Source organism: Hyla sarda, chromosome 2 (genome assembly GCF_029499605.1).
Source record: "Hyla sarda isolate aHylSar1 chromosome 2, aHylSar1.hap1, whole genome shotgun sequence".
In the NCBI taxonomy this organism is placed as follows: Eukaryota; Metazoa; Chordata; class Amphibia; order Anura; family Hylidae; genus Hyla; species Hyla sarda.
In genome coordinates this window covers 453,611,660-453,636,901 of record NC_079190.1, presented here as the reverse complement: position 1 = coordinate 453,636,901, position 25,242 = coordinate 453,611,660, and the positions used below count along the sequence as shown (strand labels likewise).

General features: G+C 42.8%; 1 long non-coding RNA gene across 1 annotated transcript in view; it reads right to left on the bottom strand.

Annotated features, from left to right (window-relative positions):
* Nucleotides 1–4,897: 4,897 nt before the first annotated feature.
* The window catches only part of LOC130357045 (uncharacterized), a 34,781-nt gene continuing 14,436 nt past the window's right edge, over nt 4,898–25,242 (bottom strand). The window contains exons 2-3 of the long non-coding RNA XR_008889082.1: nt 9,809–9,873; nt 4,898–5,162 (exon numbers count right to left, since the gene is read on the bottom strand). This is a non-coding gene — a long non-coding RNA (uncharacterized LOC130357045). The remainder of the gene's footprint in view (nt 5,163–9,808; nt 9,874–25,242) is intronic.

Genomic DNA, 25,242 nt, shown 5'->3' with positions numbered 1-25,242 from the left:
TCATACATGGCTGCCTAACTACCTAGCTAGCCCTCTACCTAACTAGCTTGTCACCTACCTACATATCTGGCTTCCTGATCTACCTACCTAGTTACATATTTATCTGGCTCCCTACCTACCTGCCCTTTTATTGTGCAGGACACTAAAGAGGGCATTATTACAGTTTGTGGGTCTATAGATGGAAAGATTGTGTAGAGGAGGGGAGGGCACTGGAAAAATGCAGAGTCCGACATGTTTGTCTTGCAGATGTTAAGAAATCCACATGGCGGTCTTATCCGGACAGAGAAGAAAAGGAAAGAGTACACCGCTGATCAGAAAAGACGTAATTGTGAGTCCCAAAATATCACTGTAATCACTTATATGGTATGCACATCCTGTGTACAGCTGATATCTACCACCATATGGTCCTGTATATAATCACTTATATTGTATACAGATACTTTATAGTATACTGGTCTGTATATAGTGGTTTTATTCAGTACAGTATGGCGGTATTATCCAGTTATTGTGTGGTGGTATATATTTACTCCTTGTATACCAGTATTATTGGTCATGGAAATTTACCTACATTAAAGTGTTTCTTACATATATAAATTTTAGTTTATTGCGTGTGGTATTTGGGTGGAATAGGGGTGTGGCAGAAGATTGACGAGCTCCAGAGCCTAGCAGGGGCCCTTGCCTTTTTTTGGTCCGGGGGCTGTCAGTCCACCCCTGAGGATAATATATTGCCTACATAGCTGTATTATTTTTTTGCGATTATCTTCCACTGTGTGCTAATGGAGTATTGATGGTGTAGGCAATATAGTAGTGCCACCATAGTATTGCCAATCCGTCATGTCCATTGCTCAGAATAATCCATATTATTTTGTAAGTCATGTGGTATTTTCTTTACCTACCTCCTAAAGGACAATGGATGTAAATGTACGTGCAACACATGTATATTTACATCCTGAACAGTGGTCCCACTATGAGGCAAGCGCAGGAACTCTATCAACTTCAGAGAACAGCAATCTCGCTGATCTCCATCTTTAACCCCTAAAGTGCAATGATCAATAGTGATTGTGGCACTTAAATGCCGCAATGACAGTCCCCCCAACCGAATAGAACCCCCACAACATGTATGCGGGGGTCCGATCGATTTGTTTGTACGCCGAAGGTTCCCTCACTCACTCCATATGAGTCTAGGCTCCTATTTGCTGAGGAAGCCTTAATCCTTCCAGTACTTATTAGCTGCTGTTTGCTCCAGAGGAAGTTGTGTAGTTCTTTTCAGTCTGACCACAGTGCTCTCTGCTGTCACCTCTGCCCATGTCAGAAACTTTCCAGAGAAAATCCCAAAAGCCAAACGTTCCTGCTCTGAACAGTTCCTGACACGGACAGAGGTGTCAGTAGAGAGCACTGGGGTCAGACTGAAAAGAACTACACAATTTCCTCTGGAGCATAGAGCAGCTGATAAGTACTGGAAGGATTAAGATTTCTAAAAAGAAGTAATTTACAAATCTGTTTAACTTTCTGGCAGTTGATTTGAAAACATTTTCTTTCCACTAGAGTGGTTATTTATAAGGTTAAAATCATCCCAATCACAGTGTCAACACGGTTGATAAAAAGGCTTTAGCCAGAACATGGAAAACACATAAATATCAAACCTGAATTGCTCTACTTCACTACCATAAGCCACCTGAATGTCTCCAGTTCTTATTCAGTTCTGAAGAATACAAGTTTGCCAAAATTAATTATAGATGTTGTACGTTTCAAAACAGTGAAAGGAGTACAGGCAAATGTGTAGCTTGTAACTTCTTCGCCCAAATTCAAAATTTGAAGTTTATAATACTGGTGTCATCCACTAGGGGAAGAGGTGCCTGGGGATCCCCTCACATACTGAGACCCAAGTGTAAATGCCACGTCTGCATCCCCCTATACTTACGCTCCTGGAGTTGTTTGACATATTGTAGGTATCCAAGAATCATATGAAAGAAGATTGAGAGCCACATGTTGCTGCTGAGCCATTTTTCAGCTATAATTATCCCCCATTAAAAGCATAGGGGATACAACGTCTGATTGCGGGGGTCCTGCCGCTGGGGACCCTTGTGATCTTCCTGCTGCACCCGGCATTCATTTAGAGTGACGGGTGCAGCGCCGGAAGCTCATGATGTCACGGCCACGTCTGCTCTTGATGTCATGGACACGCCTGCTTAATGCAAGTCTATGGAAGGGAGCGTGATGGCCGTCACGCCCCCTCCCATAGATTTGCATGTAGGAGGCATGATGGTACGAGCCACCAGGATATGAGGAACATTCCTCAGGGTCCTTTGGATAGGGGATAAGATGTGTAGGGGTGGAATACCCCTTTAAGTCACTTTTAATAACAATGTGTTTTGACAAACATATGTCCTACTAAATCATTCCACTCAGACAACAAAGATCTGCTTAGGAATTTTTGGTGCAATATATTTTGATTTTTGGTAGCAAGAAAGACATAGACAAAGTTTTATTTGAAAAGAACATTGATGTGCAGACAATAGGTGTACAAAAGCAATGCTTTTGTACCAACACATCTTCTCAAATACATACTGCAAGCTTTAAACAAGTATTAAACAAACCCCTTATATATCCTTTAGATTATACAAAGACGAGTCTTTCTTTAAAGCTAACAAACTCCCTTAGGCTATCCTCTCATCTGATGCCCAACTATGGATTCCTCTGCTAAAATTCAGGGAAGAGGGCTCTGAATTATTGCACAGATGGTTAATAATTATTCAGTGCAACAATCCTCCCAAAAACAAGTCGTCCCTTAGGACTTGCCATAAATATTAATAAAAGTCTTTGTTGCAAGAATCAGTGGCAAGATCAGACAAAAAAGAGATACAGGATATCTGTAGTAAAGCTTGCCTAAGGGGAAATTACAGTATCCAGGTCAGAAAGGATCATTGCTTCTGTGATGAAGGCTGAGAAAAAAAATCAAAACCAAAGAAAAGAATTGGAGCATTGTTATTAAAAGCATTTAACAATTAAATAAGATTGTCAATGTACAAAACAAAACATTCTGTGATATTTAACCATCATCAATGGCAGAGTTATCATAGGTCCTAGCTCCTTTGATATAGCAAATGTTTATTATTAAATGTCATTTTGATTCATTAACTCTAGTTGAATGAAAGATAAGTAATGTGTTTATTGTTTTTAGTGTTATAATATATATATATATATATTTATATATATATTTATTATTTTTTTTGTTAGTTTTTTTGTGGTATTTGACACATAGGTATTATTAATAGCAGTATCAGTGCAGCAAGGATGTTCTGTGTCACTAGTCAATAGGCTAATAAAGTCTCTGAAAAATAAAGCTACTTCCAGTAGGTGGTTTTAGGCAGCAACCTTTTTTCCTTGTGAAGTAGGGCTACTTTAAAATTCGAGCTTAATCTGGCAATGAACAAAGGTTCGGCAAGTCGTAGTTTCCCCAAAGTTTGGTTAAGAACAGGAATGGCCAGAACCCTACTAATAACATCCAAACAATTGTGTTGTTATTTCTAAATTTGTATTACTGCTTTCTCCAAGAGCTAATCGGCAAAAAGTGTTTAAAGCTAAGAGATGAGATTGTATGTTAAAAGAGATCCAAGAAAAAAGAGATGAATCACGTTGCCACAAGGAATATATGTAAGGTGAATAATTTATTGCACAAATAGGGATCCACGCAACGCATTTCAAAGCCGCTCCAGCATTTTCGTCAGGCGTGGTGGTGCTTTTTTGTATAAGAGATGAGATTGGAATTGTGGGTATCACACTTTGCCTATTAAATAAAGATACTCAAACCTGGCTAATGACAAAACAGGATCTCAAGAAAGAGTGTTAGCTGTGCCTCAATGCAAGCAAAGCATGTGGATATGACTTTGAAAAGAAATATGTCGGCAAGGCATCCTAGAAGTACTGATGAAAACAAATGCAGAGAAGTATAGTGTAAAATTCCTCCTTAACATTGTGCAAATCTTTTTTGCAGTTTAAAGAAATGTTTGGTGGACGTAATTGCTGCTAAAAGGGAATTCACAAGTCTTTTTACATTAAAAGTTTTACTTCCTTTTTCTCCCTACTCTGAAGAGGTTTACTTAATGTTCTTTATAAAAGCCATAAGCAGTTCAATGTTGGAAGTATTAGATTGTGTTTGTCTGTATATAGAGCCAGTGACACTTTAAGAAAATAAAATACAGTGAAACCTCTCCAAAAAAACACCTATTATCCATATTCGATTTTGTGAAATGGATTTACAGTGCACTATAAATTATGTATAGTGGCATTTTTTGACAAATAATTTTTTTTCTTCCTTTCTTGTTTTTTTCTCTCCCATTTTTCACTTTCGTTTCTAGGTGCTGTGTTTGTCCTTTCTTATATCTTGAGGTTTATGCATTGACTCTAGGTCATTGTTTTTTCATATAGTCCTCTTTGTGAGTTCACTCTAGCATAGGGTTAGCTCATGTTATGCATTCCCTTCTGAATCTTGTTAATGCTATTCACTTGCTTTTTTGGCGAAACTGGTTTTCCCTATAGATGAATCACTGTATCCTTGCTTGACACCTTATTTCATTCATTGTATTTTATGTTTTGTGACTATGCTGCTCCTGTGGGGTTATGTTTGTATAACGTTTACTGTAGGGTCTAAGTTATGATTTTATAACATTTATTATTATTGTCTGTTTTCTTTTTGTTATACATGGAAATATTCCTTATTTATTTTTATTTAAATAAAAAAAATAAGTGTCACCATCTTCGGTTTCACCTTCAGCATGGGCTGTTGCCCCATGTGTCAGCACAGACTGCACACTTTTTGTGTGCATAATTTTAGTCACAGTATAGCAATTCTGTATCAAATTTAGTATTAAACATTTTTATTTGTATGTAACATTTCGACAGAAGTTTAATAGTTTAGTCATATAATAAATATTCCAATAGCGTACGATTAAGTTGTGGTCCATTTTGCTAGTCTGTCTCCTTCAGTCTCAATGGTTTGTCACTCTTTGCAGTCCTCCAAAACAATGTCTTGCTGTGTTGTCACTAATTAGCTCTGTGTATTCTATAGCTAAAAGTCTGAAGTAGACGTATTAAGTGAACAGAGCAAGAGATAAAGCATCAAGAGAGCATCTGTGCTGGATTCCTGTAGAGACTCTGTGGACCTGCAAGTACACAGACTATAAAGCAAAGAAACTTGGAAAGGCATAAAATAATACTTACTCTTAAAAGTGACTTCTTAGCATCACTCTATAATTTAAAGAAATAAATATAATGTAATTATGTTATATGCTCCAGTAAATTTCAACTACTAAAATGCATGGTTACAGAATTGTGAAACATTCCTATCAGATATCTACAGTATTTAATTATTAAGAATATTTTTTCTATCATAGTTGTCATTTTGTTTCTTTTTTTTTTTAACAATAAGTGTTTATTGAATTTTAACAGATGTATAAGAAGTATCAAAGTACTAACATAGATGTAATATCAATGGAGACATGAGCAAAATGGCATACGACCAACAGGACGTAACAATCATCGTAAAAGTACAGTCATCTAATTAGCGAGTCACCGTACATGGCCATTGTCTCATGTGTATTCAGTAGTATAGACAAACAGTTCTACTAAATCTATGCGACACGAGACAGCATGGGGACATCAAGGACAACTGACATAGCACTTGTAGGGTCACTTCAACAACAGGTAAGTAAAGAACGAAAAGAGAAAAGAGAAGGGGGAGTTGTATTAGAGCAGCGAGAGTAGAGGGAAGGAAGGGGGGATAGAATAGAATAGACAAGTGAAAAGGACAGGCGAGAATAAAGACATACCTTGTGTGGCGAGTAGACACCAGATCTCCGTGACAGCCAGGCGTGCGATGTATGGCCTAAGTGACAGTCAAGGACCAAGGTGTACCTGTCATGAATATGTCTAATGGGGGAAGCTATTGGCTATCAATTGGATAGGTGAACCTCCTCATATAGTCTAGAGGACGTGAATTGTGTCCAGGGATGCCAGACCCTGTGGTATGTGTCTATATGGCGAAGGGATTCTGCCCTCAACTCCTCCACCCTATGTAGATAAGATAGCTCCTGAAACCAATTAGATATGGTAGGAGGAGTTTTGGATCTCCACAGTCTCGGTATTATTGTCCTTGCTGCCAGAAGAAATGAGATCAGTTTTAAGGTGTGTTTCGGGATACCGCAGGGGAGGATGTTCAGTAGGAGAATTTCGGGTGTATTCTGCAGTTTATAAGTTGTGAGGTGTGCAACAATCCTTAGAACCCCGGCCCAGAATGATGTCATTGTGGGGCAGTCGAGCCAGATGTGGAGAATAGTGCCTCTAGCCGCACCGCATCTTCAGCAAGCATCAGAGACTTCTGGATAGAATTTGGCCAATAAAGCAGGCACTCTGTACCATCTGGTGAGAAGCTTGTAATTAGTCTCTTGCGCCCTGCAGGAGATGGATGTGCGGTGGCATAGAGAGAGAGCTTTGTTCCAATCCCCGTCGTTGATTGGGCGGCCAATGTCCCTCTCCCATCCAGCTCGATAAGCGTGCGGGGAGGTAGAGGATGCAGCTAGGACGATGGGATAGAGGACACTGATCGGCCGATACAATGTAGAGGGGGAGACACACAATGACTCGAATTGTGTGAGGGAGCGGTGAAGGTGTAAACGATTCCTAGCTGATAGATAAAAGTGTCTCAATTGAGCATATTGAAGTGTGTGAGCGGTCGTTGGATGTGCACCGTCCAGGAGGTCCCGTAGGGGTCTGAGAGATGTGGCAATCAGGAGATTACGAAGGGTAGCTCCGTCCTGGCGATGTAAGGTAAGGAAAGAGCGGGCGTTAGTTGCTGGCGGAAAGTCTGGATTGTTAAAGATAGGTGTCAGTGGTCCGTCAGAGGAGAAAAGCGAGAGTCGGTTCATGTAAGTCAGTTTCAATTTAGCTATGGAATGGAGTATTGGTGGGAGGTCCGCAAGTCTTCGTGAGTTGAAAGACAGACGGGGCAGCCAGAGAAGATTATGTGGGGCGATATTAGCCATGAAGCCTTCAAAAAGGACCCACTGTTTGTCTTTGGAATGAAAGAAGCAGTCGATGACTCGGGACAGTATTGAAGCCACATAGTAAGATATGTAATCAGGCAAGGCTAAGCCCCCCTCCGTCTTCCTCCTGACAAGGACGCTGCGCGCCAGTCGGGAGTGTTTGTGTGCCCATACAAATCCTGATTGGAGTGCATAGAGTTCTTTAAAGAAGGTCTTGGGAATGTGACATGGTATACAGGAAAAGAGATATAGCAGACGTGGGAGAATATTCATTTTTAAAATATTAATCCTGCCAATCCAAGAGAAATCTTTACGATCCCACTTGGTCAGGTCTGATTTGAGTTACTTCAATAGAGGAGGGAAATTAAGACGGAATGTGTTTAGCGGGTCAGCCGGGACCTGTATACCTAAGTACTTGATGGAAGTTGTTTGCCAGTGGAAGGGGTAAGACGATTGGAGTTGGCCAAGAAGTGTTTGGTGAATGGATATGTTTAAAGCCTCGCATTTTGTGGGGTTGAGTTTGTAATTACTATATCTCGAGAAGGCGTGTGATGTGGACATTAATGAGGGAAGCGAAATGAGTGGAGAGGTTATAAATAGGAGCAGATCGTCGGCGAAAGCTGAACATTTGCAATGGCCCAAAGGAGTGGATAATCCCCTTAACATCCGTGTTGTTACGTATGGCTGTTAGCAAGTGTTCCATACAGAGTACATAGAGGAGCGGAGACAGGGGGCATCCCTGTCTTGTGCCATTGCGAATGCTAAATGGTGCAGATAGCCGGCCGTTCACTCTAATCTGTGCCTGTGGATTAGAATATAGCGCCATTATACGACCCAACATTGACTTACCAAGCCCTATTTGAGCCAAAGATTCCTCTAAAAATTCCCAGTCCACCCGGTCGAAGGCCTTTTCAGCATCTAGTGATAGTAAGAGGAGGGGAACACCACTCGTTCGAGCGTGATGAATCATGGAGAATGTGCGAAGGGTGTTGTCTCTGGCCTCTCTACCAGTAATGAAACCAACTTGATCCGGGTGAACTAGGAATGGCATATGTGTGGACAGTCTGTTGGCGATTAACTTAGCAAACAATTTGGCATCTGTATTAATAAGGGATATTGGGCGATAGTTGGAGCATTGTAGGGGATCTCTGCCCTCCTTTGGGAGCACTGTAATATAGGCCTTGAGGAAGGAGGGAGGGGGGGGGCGAGATGTCCGATATGTCATTGAACGCCTCAAGCAATGGAGCAGACAACTCAGGGGAGAGGGATTTAAAAAATCTAGCTGTATATCCATCCGGGCCCGGGCTCTTGCCGGCAGGCAGGGAGGATATGGCTGCTTCTAGTTCATCCGAAGAGAAGGGTCTTTCCATTGCCTGAATCGTCGTATCTGGAAGTCGAGGGAGAGCAGTGTCATTGATGTAATGAGCTAAGGAGGGACCATTATGTGGGCGTGACGCCGACCCTGGTGGTTTTGGTAGATTATAAAGGGACGTGTAGTATTGTCTGAATGATTCGAGGATGGCGGGTGTGAGGGAAGACACCCCACCAGATGGGGATTTAATGCTAGAAATAAATAGGGAGGACTTTTTAGCTTTCAGAGCTCGGGCCAGCAGTCTGCCCGACTTATTACCCCATTCATAAAACAGCCGTCCGGTTATTTGTTTACAGTGTCGATGTTTAGCATTCAGTAGAGAGAGGATCTCTGCGCGGACACGAATCAGGTCACGGAACACAAAGTCTTGTTGTGATCTCTTGTGTAGTGTTTCGAGAGAGTGTAGTTGCTGCAGCAGCATTTGGAGTTTGGCCGACGCTTCCCTCTTGAGTCTTGCCCCATGGCTTATCAATACACCTCTTAGAACACATTTCAGCGCCTCCCATTTAATCAAGGGGGAAGACGTATCAGCTATGTGGTCATTTTTAAAGTGCCGTATGGTTTCCTTGAGTTCCTGCATGCACATGGTGTCCAGGAGTAATGATTCATTTAAGCGCCAAGAGGAATGAGGCTTAACCCAAGAGGGGAGCGTGAATGAGCAATTGACAGGTGCGTGATCTGAGAGTGTGATGACATCTATGTGGGAGCTGGTTATCGAGGGGAGAAGATGATGGGAGCAGAAGATGTAATCTATGCGGCTGTACATTTGTTTTGAATGGGAGTAGAAAGAGTAGTCTCTGCCCTGCGGATGGAGGGAGCGCCAGACATCCACCAATTGAAGAGAGTGAAGTTTCCTCCTGAGAGCTCGCAATTTACTATGTGAAAGGTACAATTTCCCAGAGGACGTGTCAACCTCAGGGAACATGGGCAAGTTTAAGTCTCCACAAAGTAGAATCGGTCCATCAGCAAAATCAGTTAAGGACTCCAGTGTTCTCAGGAGGAAGGGAATTTGGTTTACATTTGGTGCATAGATGGCAGCAATAGTCACCGCGTGATTTGAAATGATACAATTAGTAAAAATGGATCTGGCATCTGGGTCTAGTACTGAGGCGGTCACTGTAACTGGCAACGCTTTGTGAAATGCAATAGAGACTCCTTTAGTACGTGAAACTGGGTTCACACTGTGGAGCCAGGTGGGGTAATATTTATTTTGTAGTTTGGGTACATGTCCTTCTTTGAAATGAGTCTCTTGGAGTGCAAGAATGTGTGTTTTTTGCTTATGCTGTGAGTAGAGAATTTGGGCCCTTTTCTCTGGGGTATTGAAACCCTTAACATTAAGGGAGGTCAATGTGATATTAGCTGCCATTGTGGTATGTAGTGTTGAGGATCCACTTACCGCCTGGAGTGCAGATCACCGATGACTCTCGTCCACAAGGCTGTCGTGAATAGCAAGATAATGTCCTAGGGGAGAAAAGAAAAGAAACAGAGGTATGAGCAGAGGAGATACAGAAAGTAGAGAGCAACCATAAGGGAATGGGTGTGTGGGTACTACAAGGTTGGGCCATATGGGCCAGAAAAGTGATCGGGTCCAGCCCAATCACGTACCTAGGGTGGGTAGCGTGGAAGAGGCGCCGGACGGAGGGTCCAGTAAAGAAAGATGCAAGGAAGGCCTCTAAGTAGGGGTCAAAAAGAGCCAAAAGCAAGGGCCTAACTGTGAGTGAATGGGTCCCTTCCTACAGTCAGCAGGAGGGAACTTGTCTAACTAAGGGGTAGTGTACAACTAGCAGCCTTAGGCTGCGTGATGGTTACTGAGTGGGAGGCAGTAAGATGCATTGTTAACTAATTCGTAGGAAATGTAGGGGAGGGAGGAGGTAGTTAGTGGGTCTTGTATGTAAGCCATGTCCCTCACTGTCTAAGGGAGATTTAGCTACTCCCTCAAGGGGGGAATGTGGGGGGAAGGGTAGAGGGAGAGAGGAAGGGAGGTATACAAACGAGGTAAATACGTAACACAAGAACATATTAACTAACAAAATCCTGTTAGATGAAATTGGTTACTCAGGAATAGGCCACTGGGTTCTACACCCACACTGGTGGCCAAGTTCCTGGGGGACCAGGGCATCATAAATTAAGTGAATGGTACATTCAAAGGAGCCAATACTTGTTGAGGCAGGTAAGCAAAAAGAATAATACAAGACCAATCACATCAGGACTTGCGTTTGGATCTCTGGGGAAGGGGTCCTGGTGTAGGGTCGACTTGTCCTCCAGTCGGGTCACGCCGTCTATTCGGAGCAGGGAGTCCAATAGGAGACAGCGGTAGATACATTTTGTGCCAATCCGGCAGCGATATCTTTGGGAGTTTGAATGTCATTAAGAACTCAGGGAGGTCTTCTGGACGACGGATAGTAGCAGTCACAGTTCCATGCTTTGCAGTCAGAGAGAATGGAAATCCCCATCTGTAGGTGATCTGGGCATTCTGAAGAAGTTGCAGGAGGGGTTTCAGAGTTGCCCTTAGTCTGAGGGTCCGGAGCGAGAGGTCGGGATAGATTTGAACAGTGGTGCCGTTATATGAGATAGTGGGGAGACGTCTTGCTTTACGCATGATCTCCTCTTTTAGGAGGAAATGATGTACTCTGCAGATGATGTCTCTAGGTCTGGAAGGGTCTTGGCTTTTAGCCTTCAGGGCTCTATGTGCTCTATCTAGCTCCAGTGGGGAATCTAGGGGCCTTTGTAGAATGGTGTTGAATATTTTTTGGAGGGTACCTGTTATTTCATGCGGAGGAACAGTTTCAGGAAGACCCTTGAGTCTAATGTTGTTCCTCCTATTGCGGTTGTCAAGGTCGTCTAAGTGTTCGGTAGTAGCTGATTGTTGCAGCGACAGATTTTGGGTAGCTTGTTGCAAGTCTTGGAGCTGAGAGGAGACCGATTTCTGAAAGTCTTCTAATGTTTGAACACGGGTTTGTATAGCAGAGACCGCAGACTTCACTGGTTTGAGATCCTGACGCCAGGCAGACTTTAGGTCAGATGCAAGTGTTAGCATATCAGACTTGGTTGGCAATAAAGCTAACAAGGCTTGTAGTTCCGGGTGATTTTTAAGAGTGTTGGCTGCCATTTCAGGCGACGGTAAAGACGGACATGCCGGTTGTGGGGCGAGAACAGATGGTTGAGTCGTGGTTCGCTTGCCAGGCGTGCGGCATGTTTGGCCGTTAGTTTGGTATGATTTCAGAGTATCATCAGAAGATGAGTGGCCGGGACTGCGGTTAGCAGAGCGGGAGTACTTCATAGGCGTTTTGAACAGTTTTTTCTTTGCGGGGGGGCTAGCACCCCAATATTCTGGTGTGTCGCTTTCAGCGGAAGAGTCAATTGGATCCCCATCAGACTGGGAATTGTCGGAGTCCATGTCAGCTGACCAGTCGGTAACGTCACGTGCAGGTGGACCAGGAACCCTTTCAGGAGGATTGGTATATGTAGACAGACTTGTGTTGCAAGTGAGGGAATTTGGGTCAGGATGTGAAGGATAAGTGGAATGAGAGGCATTTTCTGTCAGTTGATTCCCTGCAGGGAGCACAGAATGGTTAGTGGAGGATGTGACTGAAGTCTGAGCAGGCAGACCAGGTAAAGCAGCACTCTGATGTAACATTTGAGGCAATTTGATGCCAGGGGGGACAGACAGTGGAGCCTTGGCATATTTAGCAGCCTCATCTGGAGTGGGGTGCTCGGGTTGTGGGCTCAGGGATATAGCGTTTGCATAGTTCTCATTATGGGGATTCGGCAGTGCGACCATTGATTTCACTACAGGAGGCATCACAGAGGGAGAGGAGGCCGCTGCAGCATGAGGGTGGAGCGCCGCCATGTTTGTTTGCCGGTGAGTGGCCACAGTGGGTGAAGGAGAAAGAAGTTGTCTGACCTTATGCATGCCAGTTTCAGTCCCCGGGCACTGGGGATCAGCAGTAGCGTGGCACTCCAGAGCCCTGTGTTGTCGCGGCGGGTGGCTGCCGGCAGTCCGTGCACTTCTGGCTGAGTGAGTGGAGGTGCAATGTTCCGGCGGTGCAGGGAGAGAAGGCCGCGCTGCGAACTCGGTAAGAGCCGCAGCAGCAGGGACGGGCACTGTAAAAAACTCCTCTATTGTGCGGTGCTTAGCTTCAGGGGTCTTCTTAGGGTTTTTTTTGTAATTTTTCCTGCCTCCCATAGCCTGGAAATAGCCCCTAAATCACTGCCCTTGCAGGAGCTCTCAACACACGCAGCTCATCTCCAGCGCGCCCAAGCCATGCCCCCGTCATTTTGTTTCTTAATATGAATAATTAAATGTGGAATATATTCAATAAAAGTGTAAAAACTAAAGTGTGACATTATAAAGGTGGCATTTTTTTACAAAAATAAAAAACCAGGAAAAAAACCTTTTTTTTTTTTTACAAATATAGACCACACCCATTTTGCAGACCCTAAACCCCTATTTATTGTGCCATGCCCCTTTTGTGAGACTTTGTTGAAAAGTGTCATGAAAGTGTGCATAAATCTGACATAAATGATTTGCATTGTTTATTTGTGCAACTTGCCCCAAAATGCTGGTGCATGTAGTAAATACGGTTCAATGTATGTATGCTGCCACTTAAAAAAATATGTACTCATGAAATGCATGTACTGAAACACACTATTTTGGGAACCAATTACACAATAACTGCATCATAAAGCACCAAAAAAGAAATCGCTGAAATGTTTATGACTTTTTATCAAGCCAAATAAAAAATAAAAAAACACGCATGAAAAATTATTAAAACATAATTGGTTTCCAAATTTACAAAAATGCTTCCAAGAAAAAGGCTTACAAGAATTTTGAAATCTGTTTAATTATTTAGTTTATATAGGAGAAAAAAAAGAAAGAAAATCCTTGGAATTTGGAAGATCTTACACATATCAAAGCATTGCCTTAACTTCTAGGTCATGCCTTCTGTACTGAATTTTATGTGCAAAAACAATTACATTTATTATCTTAAATAGAAAGAGCACATTAAAATAATTAAAAAAAAGTTTCCACTGAATAATGTTTATTTTGTGCCCAAAGAGTAGGAAAAACATATACATTGAACTCTCCAGCGCTTTGTTGCCATCCATTTCTGGGTGCTTTTTGACGTATGTTTGGGGTCATTGTCCTGCTGGAAGACCCAAGATCTCAGATGCAAACCCAATTTTATGACACTGGACTGTACAGTGCGACCCAAAATCCGTAGGTAATCCTCAGATTTCATAATGCCTTGCACACATTCAAGGCACCCAGTGCCAGAGGCAGCAAAGCAATCCCAAAACATGATTGAACCATCACCATATTTCACTGTAGGTACTGTGTTCTTTACTTTGTAGGCCTCATTCTGTTTTCGGAAACAGAATGATGTGCATTACCAAAAAGCTCTATCTTGGTCTCATCCTCAAGACATTTTCCCAGAAGGATTTTGGCTTACTCAAGTTAATTTTGGTAAAATGTAGTCTTGCTCTTTTATGATTCTGTGTCAGCAGTGGGGACCTCCTGGGTCTCCTGCCATAGCGTTTCATTTCATTTAAATGTTGACGGATTGTTTGCGCTGACACTGATGCTCCCAAGCCTGCAGGACAGCTTGAATATCTTTGGAACTTGTTTGGGGCTGCTTATCCGCCATCCGGACTATCCTGCATTCACACCTTTCATCAATTTTTCTCTTCTGTCCACGCTCAGGGTGATTAGCTACTGTGCCATGGGCTTCAAACTTCTCGATAATATTGCATACTGTGGGCAAAGGCAAATCTAGTTCTCTGGAGATGGACTTGTAACCTTGAGATTGTTGATATTTTTCCACAATTTTGGTTCTCAAGTCCTCAGACAGTTGTATTTTCCTCTTACTGGTGTCCATGCTTAGTGTGGCACACACAGACACACAATACAAAGAATAAGTGAACTTCTCACCTTTTAATCTGCTTTCAGGTGTAATTTTTATATTGCCCACACCTGTTACTTGCCCCAGGTGAGTTTAAAAGGGCATCATATGCTTGAAACAATCTTATTTTTCCACAAATTTGAAAGGGTGGCAATAATTTTGTCCAGCCCATTTTTGGATATTGGTTTACATTATGTCCAATTTGCTTTTTTTTCTTCCTTTCGGTTTAGTTCCAATACACACAAAGGGAATAAACATGTGTATAGCAAAACATGTGTTACTGCAATCCTTTTCTGTGAGAAATACTTTATTTTCTTGAAAAATTTCAGGGGTGCCAACATTTACAGCCATGACTAAATAAGTAAGAAGCAAGCGGCACCGATACCTTAGTAATACAGCTTCCTGAGATAGATTATGGGATTACACTACAGGTGACCAGGTGAATCAGACCAATGGCGGTGCTAGGACAATACAAAGTGGATGTCAGCAATTGTAATAAAAGAAACGGACAGGCGTATTGCACTCACAGCAAAAGAACTGGTCACTCAGCTCCCATCTCGGCTGTTCCTCCGGGCAGGATGGCAAGGTAGTGTGGGGCGCTCAGAGGGGACTGCCGGCGGTTTCATGCACAAAGATGCGCTTCTATTGGCCGGTAGTGTTACATTATGTGCTCCGGTCACACACACTGGGCGTGAGCGCATGGTCCAGCTACCTGCTTCTGCAAACATGGCTGGGTCTCGCATTGCGGGACAAGCCCACATGCGAGTCCCAGTCTGTCACTCACCGGGTGTTTCTCCTGCCCCCGCCTCTGCCTCTCCGGCACGCACCATAGGGGATGGGGACATGCGCGCCGGAGAGGCAGAGGTGGGGGCAGGAGAGACACCTGGCGATGCGAGACCCAGCCATGTTTGCAGAAGCAGGTAGCTGGACCATGCGCTCACGCCCAGTGTGTGTGGCCGGAGCACATAACGTAACACTACCGGCCAATAGAAGCGCATCTTTGTGCATGAAACCGCCGGCAGTCGCCTCTGAGCGCCCCACACTACCTTGCCATCCTGCCTGGAGGAACAGCCGAGATGGGAGCTGAGTGACCAGTTCTTTTGCTGTGAGAGCTTTAAGTTTTAAAGGGCCAGTGCGCTCATTAGTGTAATTCACCTGTGGCTCATTGATAAATTCCTCCACCCTCCACACTTCCCTGCCGGATCTTTGTTGCCTTGAGCCTGAGAGAAAGCATTCCTGTTATTGCCTTGCTGTGTATCTGATCCTTTGCTCCGTGACCTGGCCTTGCTCCTTGCCGCCTGCCTACTGACCATTTGCTACGTTCCTGACTATGCTACTGTGCCGCCTGCCCTGACCTTCTGCTATCCTGACTATGAGCTGCCTTATCCCTCCTGTGCCTCGCATCTCCTCAGCTGAATGTGTGGTCGCGCCATGCCAGGGGTAGCGACCTGGATGCCGCCTGCCGCAGCAAGTCCATCCCGCTTTGTGGCGGGCTCTGGTTAAAATTAGCGACACCTGACTCCGCTCCCTGGTATGGTCCGAGTCATCTGCCACACAGGTCCAGTGGATCCACATCCACCAGGATTCCTGTCGTCTGAAAGGTGAGCGTTACAGGTAGAAGCGCATCTTTGTGCGTGAAAATGCCAGCAGTCACCTCTTAGTGCCCCACGCTACCTTGCCAGCCCGCCCAGAGGAACAGCCCGAGATGGGAGCAAAGTGACCAGTTCTTTTGCGGTGAGTGCAGAATGCCTGTCTATTTCTATTATTACAATTGCAAATAAAAAATTCTATTGACAGTAACCCTTTCATTAAAAACAGTGACTGATGTTTTTTATAATTTTTAATTGGCCACATTTATTATTCAGATTACACCTTAAGGATGTTACACATGTTGAATATTAAAGGGGTATTCTAGGAAAAAAACTTTTTTATATATATATATATCAACTGGGTCCAGAAAGTTAAACAGATTTGTAAATTACTTCTATAAAAAAAATCTTAAAGGGGTTATCCAGGAAAAAAATTATATTTATATATCAACTGGCTCCAGAAAGTTAAACAGATTTGTAACTTACTTCTATTAAAAATTCTTAATCCTTTCAGTGCTGAGGAGCTTCTGAAGTTAAGGTTGTTCTTTTCTGTCTAAGTGCTCTCTGATGACACGTGTCTCGGGAACCGCCCAGTTTAGAAGAGGTTTGCTATGGGGATTTGCTTCTAAACTGGGAGGTTCCCGAGACACATGTCATCAGAGAGCACTTAGACAGAAAAGAACAACCTTAACTTCAGAAGCTCATGAGTACAGAAAGGATTAAGATTTTTTAATAGAAGTAATTTACAAATCTGTTTAACTTTCTGGAGCCAGGTGATATGTATATATATATATATATATATATATATATATAAAGTTTTTTCCTGGATAACCCCTTTAATCCTTTCAGTACTTATGAGCTTCTGAAGTTAAGGTTGTTCTTTTCTCTTATGACACCTGTCTCGGGAAACGCCTAGTTTAGAAGCAAATCCCCATAGCAAACCTCTTCTAAACTGGGTGTTTCCCGAGACAGGTGTCATCAGAGAGCACTTAGACAGAAAAGAACAACCTTAACTTCAGAAGCTCATAAGTACTTAAAGGATTAAGACTTTTTAATAGAAGTAATTTTTTTTCCTGGAATATCCCTTTAAATCCTAAATCATAGCAAATTTAGAACTAATTTTGTACCCAAAAATAAAATTTTTTCTCTTCTCAGTCTAATAAAAATACAAAAGAAAATGGTTTGTTCTCTCAGGAATCTGATATGTTGTGAATAAAGGCAATTGCTTATGTTAATGTTGATTATTATTATAATTTTTTTGTATTGTTTCTCCATCTTGATCCCAAAATAAATAAATGAATTATATGTGTATATTTAACCCCTTAAGGGGTTCTTCCGTTTTTGCATTTTCGTTTTTTCCTCCTTACCTTTAAAAAATCATAACTCTTTCAATCTTTCACTTTGGACTTTGAATTTTTTTGCGCGCACGCCATTGACCGTGCGGTTTAATTAATGATACATTTTTATAATTCGGACATTTCTGCACGCGGTGATACCACAAATGTTTATTTTTATTTTTATTTACACTGTTTTTTTATGGGAAAAGGGGGGTGATTCAAACTTTTAATAGGGAGGGGTTAGATGATCTTTATTCACTTTTTTTTTGCAGTGTTATAGCTCCCATAGGGACCTATAACACTGCACACACTGATCTTTCACATTGATCACTGGTTTCTCATAAGAAACCAGTGATCGATGATTCTGCCGCTTGACTGCTCATGCCTGGTTCTCAGGCACTGAACAGTCATTCGGCGATCGGACAGCATGGAGGCAGGTAGGGACCCTCCAGCTGTCCTGTAAGCTGTTCGGGATGCCGCGATTTCACCGCGGCTATCCCGAACAGCCCACTGAGCTAACCGGAATGTTTTCACTTTCATTTTAGACGCGACGTTCAACTTTGAACGTCGCGTCTAAAGGGTTAATAGCGCACGGCAGCGCGATCAATGCCGCGCGCTATTAGCCACGGGTCCCGGCCGTTGTTAGAGGCCGGGCCCGACCCGCTATGTTATAGATCGGGAGCGGACTCAGGGCGTACACCAACAGGATATATATATATTACTCAGTACTTAATCCTGAGAGCATGTACATCATTTTTTTTTTGCCTCTGTCACCTATTAGCTCCTCTCAGGGGAAGGTGGTGGTGGAAGGTGATTGGTGTGTCTGCTGATGCAGCCTTGTCCACGAGTCATCTCTTGTTTATAACTCATGGACAAGCCTGATGCTGCTGCATGACTGGTTAGTGTCCGATTAAGTATCAATCACTTGTGGTGGGATTTTTAGGAGCCATTTTCTTTAGTAAATATTTTTTAATTTTTTTAAACAACCATATTACAAAAGGTCTTTAAGTTTCATCAGTAACAACATATAAAAAGCTTTTGCATCTGACAGTGCCCATTTAAATGAATACAAAAATCTCAGCTCATTGAAAATTGATAATAAAACATTTACAAAAAAAAATTAAAGAGTACCTGTCCCCAAACTAAACTTTTAATATACTGCTCCTTATGTTATTATAATATGATTGAAAAAAAAGGACACTAGATGGCTCTGTTCTGTTCACAAATAGTTAATTTGGTCTCCACCCGGACTTGCAGAAGTCCAAACTCTGGAAGTGTGTGCGGGGCATGGCGAGGCACAGCTTTCACAGGCTTCAGTGGTGAGGCACAGCTTTCACAGACTTCAGTGACGTTGCGCCTGCTGCGGAACACCCACTGTCTCCTGTCGGGAGCTCACACAATGTGAGCAAGGGGAAAGGTATTATACATAGCTCATTAAAAGCTAGGAAGTTTTTATTTTTTATTTTTTTCAGGGCAGGAGGGGTGTTAGGAGTAGTTAGAAAATATTGTTTGATGACAGGTACTCTTTAAAGGGAAAAGTGAGCGTGGTCTTCCATGCCCTACGTGTGTCCCTACCCTTAAATGACATTAACCATTAACCATCTTTTTTTTTTATCTTAAATTCTTATGAGGACTATGCTTACTTGAATTGAAGCCAGTACAGGCATAACTCGATTCAAGTAGCTACCGCTTCCCAAATGCTGCAAATTACATAAAATTTTCATTTGGTGTACAGTAGTCACTGCAACAGAAGTGCAATATTGGTGTAATGGACATTTCTGTAAAAAATTACCATTACCACTGCCTCACTTGGGGTGGTCCTCAATGTCTGCCGTGTCAACCCCCCTTTTTTTTTTATCCCAGTTTTTTAACAGTTTTTCCTGTGAATTTTATTGTGCGTAGTGACAGGAATTTTTTTCCTACTCTATAAGTATATACCATATGCATTGGTATTCTCATACTTTTAAGATATTAGCTGTGGAGCCATATGTTTGGGGAAACAGCCACACAGATTAACTTAATTAAGAAAAAACTAAGATACTTTGAATTTTCAGCAACAGAAGACGTCATGCCGAGATACAAGATTAGTTTTAGTTCTGCATTTTGCATATTAAGCAGAGTCCCTTTGATATGACGAACCTAAGTACATCGGGATCTATTGACAATGTTTGTCAAAGGTATTTCTCAGTGTAAATAACATTACTCAAGATCACACAGACGAAATGCAAATATGCATCTAACAAATTATTATTATCATTGAGGAACCATTTTATTTAATAATTACAAATTAAGATTTTTCTATTTTTTTTATTAAAACTGACAAACGATAGTATACATTTTTAACAAATTACATGTAAAAACTATTTTTAAAAATGTTGATGCTACTGCTATGCCTTTTTATTTTCTTCAGGGGTAGATGCAGTAAGTGATTTCCCAGAACTCTATAGAGAGTAAACTTTTTGGAAATCATAAGTTCGGTTCGGCTCAGTTCGCCTCCAACTGCAAAATAAATAAGCCCCTAAACGTTTATAACACTGCCTAACAGCTCTAAACCCCTGTCTAACACTGTCTAACACTTGTATGGTGTGGGCTCCCAAATCTAACCCGCATCATACCGGCCGGCCCCCAGCTTATTCCTGTAGCTGGGGGCCGGCGTTAATAGCCGACATGCAGCGATCGCTGCGTCCGGCTATTAACCCTTTAGATTGCTGCCGTCAAAGTTGACAGCAGCATCTAAAGGGACATTTAAACCATCCCTGGTGGTCCAGTGGGGTAGCCGGAGGGATTACCTCTCCTTCTGTGGTGGCTGCTGCTCTGTGAATGATAAAGACTAGAAGGACCATGCTTTATCAATCGAGCGCAGAGCACACAGATCAATGTGGTTCTATGAAACCACATTGATCTGTATGAGGAATCTAATGATTCCTCCTAAAAGTCCCCTAAGGCAACCGAAAGTAAAAAAAAAAGTAAGTGGAATAAAAAGTTTAAAAGAAAACACCATTAACCACTTCCTTATTAAAAGTTTCAATCACCCCCCTTTTCTCAAATTCCATATAAAAATATGTAACCATAATATAAATAAACATATGTGGTATCGCTGCGTGTGTAAATGTCCGAACTATAAAAATGTATCATTAATTAAACCGCACGGTCAATGGCGTACGCGCAAAAAAATTCCAAAGTCCAAAGTTGCGTATTTTTGGTCACTTTTTATATCATAAAAAAATTAATAAAAAGCAATCAAAAGTCCAATCAATACAAAAATTGTACCACTAAAAACTTCAGATTACAGTGCAAAAAAATTAGCCCTCATACCACCCTGTACACAGAAAAATAAAAAAGTTATAGGGGTCAGAAGATGACAATTTGTCATGTTTAGTGCTCCAGCTGCACATGCTGGCCGTGACGCATGGCCCCGTCTCCTGCTGAAGCCGGCAGGGCTAGGATTTGCATTGCGGGACACGCCCACATACGAGTCCCAGTCCGTCACTCACCTCCTGCTCCTCCTGAACTCTCCTCGGCCTCTGTACTCCGGCGCGCATGTCCCCATCCCTTAAGGAGCACGCACGCCGGAGCTCTGAAATTTAAAGGGCCAGTGCGCCCATTAATTAATACCTGTGCTCACTTAATACATTCCTCCCCCTCCCACACTTCCCTGCCGGGTCTTTGTTACCCTAGAAAGCGTTCCAGAGTATTGCCTTGCCATGTATCGTACCCTTTTTCTGTGATCTGACCTTGCTCCTTTGCCCCCTGCCTGACTTCGCTACTGTGCCACCTGCCCTGACCTCCTGCTTTCCTGACCACGAGTTGCCTCATCCTACCTGTGCCTCGAGTTTCCTCAGCCGCCTGTGGGGTCGAGCCGTGCCAGGGGTAGCGACCTGGGTGCCGTCTGCCGCATCAAGTCCATCCCGCTTTGTGGTGGGCCTGGTGAAAACTAGTGGCACCTTAGACTCCACTCCCTGGTATGGTCCATGTCATCTGCCACACAGGTCAAGCGGATCCACTACTACCTGTGTCCTGTCTACTGAAAAGTAAGTGTTACACATATAAATTTTCGTGCATGTAGTTATGATTTTTTCCAGAAGAAAAAATCAAACCTAGATAAGTAGGGTATAATTTTAATCGTATCGACCTAAAGAATAAAGAGAAGGTTTCATTTTTAGCAATAAATTTACTGCTTAGAAACAGAAGCCCCAAAAGTTACAAAATTGTGTTTTTTCTTCAATTTTGTCGTGCAATGATTATTTTTTGTTTGTTTCACCATAGATTTTTGGGTAAAAAGACTGATGTCATTACAAAGTAGAATTGTAGGTGCAAAAAATGAGCCATCATATGGATTTTTAGGTGCAAAATTGAAAGGGTTATGATTTTTAATAGGTAAGGAGGAAAAAACTAAAGTGAAAAAATTGAAAAACGCTCGGTCCTAAAGGGTTTTTATGGTTCAGTTATGGCGACACGCAGTAACCCATGGTAACTATTACAGCTCACCTATTTTTTTGGCTTATTCACACCAAAATAGAGCACCATAAAGTATCTCTGGTTTTTTGTAGATGCCTGCCAGTGTTAATATGCAAACGGAGGCATGGAAAGACACAGTGGCTTTATCCAAAGTGCCAAAAATTTTCCTTTTTTGGGGAGTAGTAACAGAACTGGGATTCTAAAATAGTGAAAACTGAAGAAGAAGTAGCTTTAGTTTGAAAAGCCAAAAGAAGTATCCCTTTTTGGGGGATGAGGGGTTGTGTATATGTGTAGGCCTTGCTGGAAATAGGGTGATGGTGTATTGGTGTTTCTTGTAGTATCCAGCGTACAGCAGGTGGTGGCTGACTGATGTTAATAGCATACAGAATGAGAAGGAAATCAGATGTTAATAGCCTACAAAACGAGATGGCAGACTGATGTCACTAGCGTACAGCATTAATGGCGGACTGATGTCACTAGCGTACAGCATAAGATGGTGGACTGGTAGTGGCAGGGAGATGGTGGGCTTGGGGCTAACTGATGTTATTATTGTACAGCATGAGATGGTGGACAGATGTCACTAGTGTACAGCATGAAATGGTGGACTGGTAGTGGCAGGAAGATGGTGGGCTGGTGGATAACTGTTGTTACTTCTGTACAGCATTAGATGGCGGACAGATGCCACTAGCGTCCAGCACGGGTGGTGGTAGTGCTGCCTAATCAGTGGCATCTGGCACAGGAGGCTTAAATTCTAAACTTATCCATGCCCGACTCATTTTAGTAAAAGTGAGTTTTTACACGCTGCTGGCTAACAATCTTGTTTGCTTCAGCGTGACCACACTGCCTGCTGCGCTGAACACTCTCTCTGAAGCTACACTTGAGGGTGGACAAGACAGAACATTCATGGCAAACTAGACAAGTTCTGGACAATGGTCTAATGGACTCATGGTGTCCGTCAGAGAAAAGGCACTGCTGAGGTGGCCTTAACCCAATTATTATGGTATTGATTTACATCCCTTTGATGACTCATGTCAGAGGAGTATACAGGATGCAGAAACTTTGTTATCATGTGCTCAAACATCAAGATACTGCCACTGCTGCTAAGGAAGGGGAGCAATTACTGCGGAGAGCTGAGACTGGACCCCTGTCCAGCAGGTGTTTGTAGCTGTAAAGCTGTGGCAAGCTGGCTGCAAAGCTTCTCCTTATACAAATCAAATGTTGCCTCTTTCTCAGAAGGCGAGAAAAATTCCCCCATTTTGGGTTTATAACGAAGATCTTAGAGTGTGGCTATCCAAAACACTTCTCTACCCTTCAAGCCCACAACATGCTTGTTATTGTGCAAGCAGGAAAGCATACACCTAGCCATCCTTGCCAGTTTTTAAGCATGTTCCACCTCTGTGCCATACTGCCAGAGTTGGTTATGCTCCTCCTCGTTTTTCTCCAAATCCTTCTCCTCAAGTCCCACTACCTCCTCATCCAACTCCTCCTCCTCAAGAAGAACAATCGTACTGTTGCCATCAAGATGTGAAGTCTCCTCCATCCCTTTTTCCATCATTGCCATCAGAGTCTCCTTCAAAAGGAATATCAGAGGCATTACATCACCAATGCCGTATCTTGTAGCCCCCTCAAAAGGCACAAGCACGTGACAAATGTCCCTGATTACCCGCCAATCCCTGAGTTGTAAATCACACTGGCTCCAGAATTTGTCTTGCTTCCACATGGAAAAGTCGGTCACCGCTTTTTTGCAGCTGGTATAGGCATTCCAACATGTGTAAATTGAAGTTTCACCGTTTTGGAACATCACAAATAAGGGGGTGTTGGGGAAGGACATTTTAGCACTGTAGGTGAAGCAAGTCATGTTTAAGAGCATACGAACAGCTAAACCGAACTCAAATTTTATTGCATGTAAGCTTAACTGGCTTGACAACTGGACAAGTTGTCAAGAAACATTTGATCACAAGGTTTAGCACGTGTCCCAAACAGTCAGAGTGTGTAATGCCACCTACACCCAGCGCTTTGACAAAGTTTGTGGAGATATAAGCAACATTGTTTTTCAATATCACCTCAAGACATGGGAACCAGTGTGAAACCTCTTTTTGAAGAAAGGATAGTAGCTCCTCTGCTGTGTGGGTTTTCTCACCAAGGCTCAGCAGATGTAACACAGCATGGCCGCGCTTGATTTTAAAGCGATAAAAGGAGGGTGGGGGAGGAGCAAAATGTACTAAACTAGTACTGCCTGTACTAGTACTGCCATGAACATTCTTACTGCCAGAGAACATAACTTTTTTCCTTTTTTGGGTACATTTTCACCAAACTACTTGTCAAATCTAAGTTTCAACACTTTTTTTGTGTGGAAGCACAATGAGCTGTCAGCACTAGAGATGAGCAAATTTTAGAAAAATTCTACTCGATCGATTCGCCGAATATTCCAAAAAAATTCAGTTTGGTCCGAATTTATTTGCGGCAAATCGATATTAAAATCAGCTATTTCTGGGCTAGCCTCAATAGGGGTGTAGAACACTTTGCCATGCCATAACAAGCATAGCGAGTGTGCTGTGTTAGTGAAATAATAGTGTTATTCAGTATGACATGTAGATTAGAGGTGTTGCTATTTAAATAACTGTCGCAGAGTGGCACAATGACAGAGCCTGGAGGTGGCATCAGTATGAGGAGACCATATGGTGGCAGAATGACACAGCTTTTAGGTGACGGCAGCATGAGGAGACCATATAGTGACTGAATGAAACAGCCTGGAGGTGGCAACAGCCTGACGAGACCATAGGGCCTCACAATTGAAAATATTAAAGATATGTTTAACATTTAAATTGAAGATTTCAAATAGATGAACCTAAAAAGTTTTATTTAATGTGCCAGCAGCATGAGGAGACCACATGTGGCAAAGTGACACAGCCTGCAGGTGGCAGAAGCAGGAGGAGACCATATTCTGGCAAAATGACAAAGCATGGAGTTGGCCCCAACAAGAGGAGACCATATAGTGGCTGAATGAAACAGCCTAGAGGTGGCAGAAGCATTAGGAGACCATATAGTGGCTGAATGACACAGCTAGGAGTTGACGCAAGCAAGAGGAGACCATATAGTGCCTAAATGACACAGCCTGAAGGTGGCAACAACATGAAGAGACCATATAGTGGCTGAATGACACAGCCATGAGGTGGCGGCAGCATGAGAAGACCATATTGTGGCTGAATGACACAGCCTGGAGTGAGTTGGCGGCAGCTAGAGGAGACCAAAAAGTGGCTGGATGACACATCCTGGAGTTGGCGGCAGCATGAGAAGAACATATGGTGGCTGAATGAGACAGCCTGGAGCTGGCATAAGCATGAGGAGAACATATGGTGGCAGAATGAGACAGCCTGGAGCTGGCATCAGCATGAGGAAAACATATGGTGGCAGAATGAGACAGCCTGGAGGTGACATCAGCTTGAGGAGAACATATGGTGGCAGAATGAGACAGCCTGGAGCTGGCATCAGCATAAGGAGAACATATGGTGGCAGAATGACACAGCTTGGAGCGGGCATCAG